Source organism: Pogoniulus pusillus, chromosome 8 (genome assembly GCF_015220805.1).
Source record: "Pogoniulus pusillus isolate bPogPus1 chromosome 8, bPogPus1.pri, whole genome shotgun sequence".
In the NCBI taxonomy this organism is placed as follows: Eukaryota; Metazoa; Chordata; class Aves; order Piciformes; family Lybiidae; genus Pogoniulus; species Pogoniulus pusillus.
In genome coordinates, this window is record NC_087271.1 from 28,139,226 (window position 1) to 28,146,417 (window position 7,192).

The window sequence follows — 7,192 nt, forward strand, 5'->3', positions numbered from 1 at the left end:
TTGATCCCCTCCACTTGCCACCTACCTATTTATAGATATTGATCAGATTCCTTCTCAGCCTTCTCTTCTCCAGACTAAACAGCCTCAGGTGTCTCAGTCTCTCTTCAATAGGGAAGATGCTCAAGTCTCCCAGTCATCCTTGTGGCTCTGCGTTGGACTCTCTTCAGCAGATGCCTGTCTCTCTCGAACTGGGGAGCCCAAAACTCAGCACAGTTTTGCAGGTGTGGTCTCAGCAAGACAGAGTAAAAGGGGAGAAAAACTTTGGTAGAGGGGGAGAAGAACTTCCCTAGACCTGCTGGCCACACTTTACTGGATGCACACTCAAAGATGTCATTGGCCCTCTTGGTCATAAGGGCACATCACTGTCCCATGGAGAACTTGCTGAAAGACCTTACACTTTGAATATATATATATATATATATATATATTTTTTTTTTATCTCTCTTCTCTCACATCTCCCTCATTTCCTATCTCCTATTTTCCCCTATCTTCCCCATTTTCTTTTCAACTCCTTCCTTTTCATCTTCCTCTTTCCCTCCAACTTCTTCCTTTCCTCTCCATCTCCTTCCTTTTCCCCCATCTTCCACTTTTCATCTCCATCCTTTTCTTCACCATCTTTTTTCCCCTCCATCTCCCTCCTTTCAGCACCACCTCATTTCCCATCACATCATACTGTATCTTCTCTTCCCTCTCCACCCCACATTTTATGCTGTTTTTCCCCAAACCCAGACCACCTGGGTGCTACTGGGAGTCTCCTCCCATCCCAGGTGTGACCACTTTGCCCTCCCTGCCCACTCCCCTTTATAATTGGCTCCAGGAAAGGCAGAAGCCCTAAGCTTGCCCAACTGGGCAGAGGGATCCTCCTCCAGTCATCATTGGTGAGTGCCCATGGTGCACACTGGGTGAATGGTGGTGGGATCTAAAGGCCGGGGGGCCTGGTGGCCCCCCGGTTAGGTAGGGATAGGCTTGAAGATTGCTCTAACATAATTTAATGTAAGATTATGTCTCCTCAAAAAAGTGTGCCTGTGAAGTTTGTTAGCATGTTGTTCTCTGACTTCATAGCATGGCTTAGCTTGGAAGGGGCCTTAGACATCATCTATTCTAACCTCCCTGCCATGGGAGACTCAACTAGATTTGGTTGCTCAAGGCCTCATCCAGTCTGGGCTTGAACACCACCAACCTGGCCTTGATCACCTCTAGTGTTTGCATCAATGGGTGGGATTGCTTTTAGAGGATACAGGAGTGTGTTAGTCTGAAAAAGAAGATCACAGAAACTTACCTTGAGCCTACAACAGCTAGTACAATTATTATGACAGCTGAAGGTCAGCAAACCCTCCAACCATAACACACCACACATGCAGATCTACTCCTCAAGAACTGTTGGTTCAAATTCTTCTAGGGAGCAAAGCATTCCCTTCAATAATGTTTTCATTTGTTTTTCCCCTAAGGAACTGTGAAATAGTGAAGGATGAGCAACTAAAATCTACCAAACCTGGGGGGAGTTTGAGCTTCTGCACCTGCTATGCTCCCCAAAGTGTGTGTGGGCTCTGCTGTTTTTTTGGTTTTTCTTAAGGAAAAAGCCCTTTCCAAAGTAAGTTTTCATATTCAGTACCGTATTCACTTCAGTTAAAAAGTCAGAGAATTGATAGACTTTTAAAGAATACTTGGAGGAGATAATTATAGAAAAACACTGCATTTACAAAAGTAATCTTTACACATAGATGAATCAATTGAACAATCAATGAATAAAATTTTTTCTTTTTCTTTTCTTTCCTAGTGATAGAGTCAAAGAATCATATTCTTGACAAAGCTGGCATGTGGCAAACTGATCAACAAAAAGCTTTGAGTAAAGTTGTGATTAAGCTACTAATTTTTACATGTTTGGATCTAGAAAGTATGAACATCCTTAAACAATTCACACTTACAAAAAACTCCAGGTGTTTCTCAGTATTCATAATGGTTTACCTGTCCAATTTAGTGTTTGAGGGTTTTTCCCCCTCTGTGATTTATCCAGATTATTTTCCCCCTTTATATGCTCTAATAGCAAACTATTTACTCAAAGATCATAGAATCCAACCAGGTTGGAAGAGACCTCCAAGATCATCCAGTCCAACCTAGCACCCAGCCTTAACCAGTCAACTAGACCATGGCACTAAGTGCCTCAGCCAGGCTTTTGTTGAACACCTCCAGGGATGGTGACTCCACCACCTCCCTGGGCAGCCCAGTCCAATGCCAAGCACTCTCTCTGTCAAGAATTTCCTCCTAACATCCAGCCTATACTTCCCCTGGCACCACTTGAGACTGTGTCCCCTTGTTCTGTTGCTGATTGCCTGGGAGATGAGACCAACCCCCACCTGGCTACAACCTCCCTTCAGGTAGATGTAGACAGCAATGAGGTCACCCCTGAGCCTCCTCTTCTCCAGGCTAAACAACCCCATCTCCCTCAGCCTCTCCTCCTAGGGTTTGTGTTCCAAGCCCCTCACCAGCTTTGTCACCCTTCTCTGTACACGTTTCAGTATCTCAACATCTCTCTTGAACTGAGGAGCCCAGAACTGGACACAGTACTCAAGGTGTGGCCTGCCCACTGTTGAGTGCAGGGGAAGAATAACCTCTCTCGTAATGTATATTTAATCTCAATAGCACTGGATAGCTGCGCTTGCCCAGCTGTGTCAAGGAAGCCTGTTCTGTCGAGTGAGACAGAGAGTGACCCTATACTCTCCCTACAAGCATCTTCCTATGTAATTTATAAACTTACCTTGTGTGACCATTTGGCCTTAAGACAAACCTTCTCACAGGAATACAAAAAGAAAGGTGTTAGCCCAAAGAAACTTCATGCACAATTGAAACAGATGACCATAGATTTCTCTTTTTGGAGTATTCTCTTGTGTTTGGAAAGAACAGGTCTTTTATTGACCAGATGCACTGCAAAAATAGAATAAACTGCAAAAACCATAGGAGGTAGAATCTTTCATCAAAAGAATATAAAATGGCAGGAGACACTTGCTGAGCTATTGGACTGCATAATTGTCCAGGGATTTTTCTACTGAAGCCTGTAGAAGTTTTTTTTCTAGTAGAACACTTCTTCCACTGGAAAATAATGGTTTGATAAAACTGAAGTTTTTCATAGCTCTTCTTTGATTACTTCTACAATTTTTTATGGGTCATTATTGAAACAGTTTGTTGAGGTAGTATTTCAGCTTGTTTTAATGTAACAAGAGCTGATGCCAAGTTAAGGGTTTCAAATTTTGATTTAAAAAATTCTGTAATGAACCCAAATATTAGAATTCAACATTCCTTCATTCTCAGCATAAGGGGAAGCCTTTTCTTGTATCAGCAACAGCTGCAGATGGGCCATTCCACTCTGCCCTGAGGCCTTCTGGTGCTCTCAAAACCTCCTGGAGGCCAGCAGAGTTTCCTCAGTGGCTCTTGCCCCTTCTGTTTTAATATCCATTCACTTCACAGCAGAGCAAGGGTCACTGTGTATGTGTGCACCCTAAGGAACACTCTGATGTTTGATCTGCTCTGTTTCAGCCTACTCAAGTTATCAATGTATACTTGCACTTAAAAATACTGTTCTTCTAGTAGTTTTGGAACACCAACTCTACCCCTGAGTTTGAAAACAATGCAAGACTTTCAGATTTCAGAATTGCACAAATGTAATTTCCTTTTAATTCTTCCTCATCTATACCTCCACAAACACTGAATGTGTCCAGCTCCCATAGCCTCTTAAGATTTAAAAGTATTACTGACCTTTCTGTAATCTCTGTTTTCCTTCTCTCTTTTTCTCACAGATTTTCTGGCTTTCAGACTTGGCAAGTAACTTAGCAAAACAAACACTGAATGAATGCCGAGAGAAGAGCATCTGATTAGATGTTGCATGTTAATCATAACCCTATTTTATTTCTGTTTTCAAACAGTAGAACAGAATAAGCCACATTAAAAGTATGACCTTTGAAAGCCACAATACTCGATTTATCTTGAGAGAACACTTCCTCCATAGCAAGGTACGAAGCATAATGCTGTCTGCTCTGAGAAACAAAATAGGTTGCTGTGAGCATTTTAACTGCAGTTTAGAGAAGAAGCATCTTAAACTCTGCCATTCTTGGTCACAATTTTGAGTAACTATCTCAAATATTCTGAAAGTCTTCAACCAGACTGTTGTGATAGGCCTGATAGGCCCAAAGTGGGCTTATACTTGTCCTGCCTTGCCTAAGCATGTTTTTTCTGCTCCATCAGAGAGGTAAGCGGCGGAAACAGACACAAAACTTGGAGCCAGAGAGTCTGGCCTGCCCAGGGTCCTGTGGTGTAAGGTACACACACTTAGCTTGTGCCTGCCTAGTGCAAGGCCTGTGCTTTTTCCAAATTAGGGAAAAGTGAGCCTGTGGCTTTGCCTAGTCTGGTATGGTTTGGCTAACTGCCATCCTGATTGGCTATTCTGTGTCCAAAGGGAAATTAATCTCGGCCCACACTGAAAGGAGATATGCAGGTGAACAACCTGCCTTTGCTTCCCTGCTTTGCTGCCCTGCTCTTTGCCCTGCTCTCTCTGCTGTGCCCAGCCCTACTGCTATTGCACACTGCCTTATTGCTTGCCTGGTAAACTCCACTGCTGCGAGTTACCAGGAGCAGACCTTGGATGCCTGCACAAGATCGGCCTGTGTGGCCAGCGTGACATCGTGCTGAGACTGCACAACATCTGCCTGCTGAACCTGAAGAGCCTGCCTAGAATTCCTGGACACATATACTGTGCTAGTTTGAAGCTAGCTAGAATGTTTTGGTGAGAAGAATTAGATTACAGGCTGTGAAGGAAAATAATGGTGATGTCTACTTCCCTCACTGTCTTGCTGAGGAGTATGGGAAGAAGAAATGAAAACATTAGATAACACTCTCGACGTTTTTCTCTCACTCTTGCTTGGGCTGCTGGCTGAGCTGCCTCTCTCTAACACACCCGCCACACACCTTTGCTTCTTAACCCCCTGGCCAAACCTCTATTCTTCGTTGGGACTGGGGTAAGGTTGAGAGGGGTAGGGGGAAGGTGAAGGGGTGGTTGAGAGCCCCTCCTGGGGACTCAGGTTTCTGGGAGGGGGGTTGTGTTTCTGTATTATCTTGTATATTTCCATATATACTGTAACTATCTGCTTGTATATTGTGCTAGCTGTAAATAATAAGCTTAATTCATATTTCCAGAGCTGGCTGAGTCTAGTCTGGGTGATTTCTAAAGTGTGGGGGGGGCAGGGAACACTCAAACCGTCACAATACAGATCGTCCAGAAGAAGTCAGGAGACAAGGTCAGAGACTGTGTGTCCTTTCCCCAGAAGCTGGGAAGATTTAAGCCTCAACGTCCAACAAGACAGAGTCCCCTGAAAGTGTTTCTGCACTGTCTGGACTGTGGCTAGCCCTGGTGAGGGTAATAATAGTAATAACTTGTAAATGCTTAATTGCCTCTTTGTAATTCTCCATTGCCTTCTGACGTAGAGCAGAAAGAGCTTGAGTCTGTCTAGTGGGCAAGCGACATATTGACTGCAAGTGGTGTTTGACCCTGGAACCTTCTCTTCCAGTTCAATTAATGTTTATATCTTTTGCTGGTTATTACTAGACCTAGATACTATCCATAGAATGTTTCCTTGGCTGTGTAAGAACTGAAATGTGGTCGGGGTGGTGAGAGTTCTGAATATCAAAATTAATAAACAATATTAATTTTGGAAAATATCATCTTGAATCAGTTAATTTCCCCTTCACAACACAGACTTTTTTTTTTAAGCTTCATGCTGTCTGCATTCTTCCAAAACTGAAAAAATGAGGAACTGTATGTAAAATACCTCCAAAGCCTGCTCTGAAAACTTGTACATCACCTCATGAAATTTTAGGCTTGTAATCTTACTTCACACATTTCTGAAGGTTGTGGCATGACCTATGTGGTCTATAACTAATTTATATCCATTATACTTCCACTGTAAGTTTATCTGAGCAGTGGTAAGGAAAGTAACATGTGATATCACTGCAGAGCTCTTGTCAATTAAATGCAGAGCACTTCAGATCTGTATACATGACTGTACTGTTGAACTGAAAGTACACAGAACCTGTTAGGCATATGCCATGCTGCCTGCATGTACCATTGCTCTGTAAAAGACTTCGATATTGCAATAATATCTGCCAGCTGTAACTCACAGTGCTTCACATCAAATCAAATGGTGTAATTGTGTGGAGCCAGGACTGATGTCAGCTATTATGTGACAGTTTTTCCTAAGGGGACACACTGACAGACAATCAAAATTTCTTTAATATTTCTTACTGTGCTTCTGCTAGTGAGCCTACCTGTCATGTAGCAATCATTTTTTGCTTGTGACAGAAATAAAAACAGAAAACATAGGAACTTGGATATGCATCTCAAGTAAGTTTTGTTCATGTTTGGGTTAGGCTTTAAACATCAGCGTGCCATGGTGTGGACTTTTGTTAGTCATTTGCAGGAGTGTCAGATAGCCTTAACTGAAAATACAAGACACTCTTACAGAAAACCTGGCTCCTTATATACACTAACCCTCTTAACGTGTCACACTGACTACAGTGGAAGGATGTCACAGATGGAAATGTTCAGCCTGGATGGGCTGAGCATGCAAAATCTGGATTTTATTTGAACTACCATTGCAGGGCAGTGAAACATGATAATAAATACTTGTTATACCACATTGGTCAAAGTCTCAGCTTCTTCTGTTACAACAGCAAAGGAAAAAAGCAAACAAAACTCTCGAGCTCAAAGCAATCCTTCCCAAGTTGTAAATGTGATTGTACCATGCTGCTCTACAGGCAACTTAGTCCTGCTCTTTCACTATTACTAAGTGACTGCTTTTTGTCCTGAGCACTGGCTAGGTTCATTTTATATCATAAAACTGATGATTTCTGCTTTGTGTGGACAGTTGTGGTTATGGTGTTAATCAGGAATTTTGTAGTTTGAGACCCTTGGATCTGTGCTCTCAAAGTATAATCTTCCCTGCATATTGTGCTAAGCAAGTTGCTTGTTTTTACCAGTACTGGCATAAATTTATATTGTTTTAAACAAAAGTATTTTCAAAACAAACTCACAATGGTAACTGTCCAACATGGCCTACATGTTACACTGGATAATTAATACCTTTCTAGTTCATACGCTAGAAACACCCAATCTTGCCCGGGGTTTCACTGCTTGTGCCTCAAACAT

General features: G+C 42.4%; 1 long non-coding RNA gene across 1 annotated transcript; it reads left to right on the forward strand.

Moving 5' to 3' along the window:
* The first annotated feature begins 1,453 nt into the window (after positions 1-1,453).
* Positions 1,454-3,964, forward strand: LOC135177887 (uncharacterized). Its single transcript, XR_010303220.1, has 2 exons — positions 1,454-1,591; positions 3,792-3,964. It is a non-coding gene; the product is annotated as an uncharacterized LOC135177887 (long non-coding RNA).
* Positions 3,965-7,192: the final 3,228 nt, after the last annotated feature.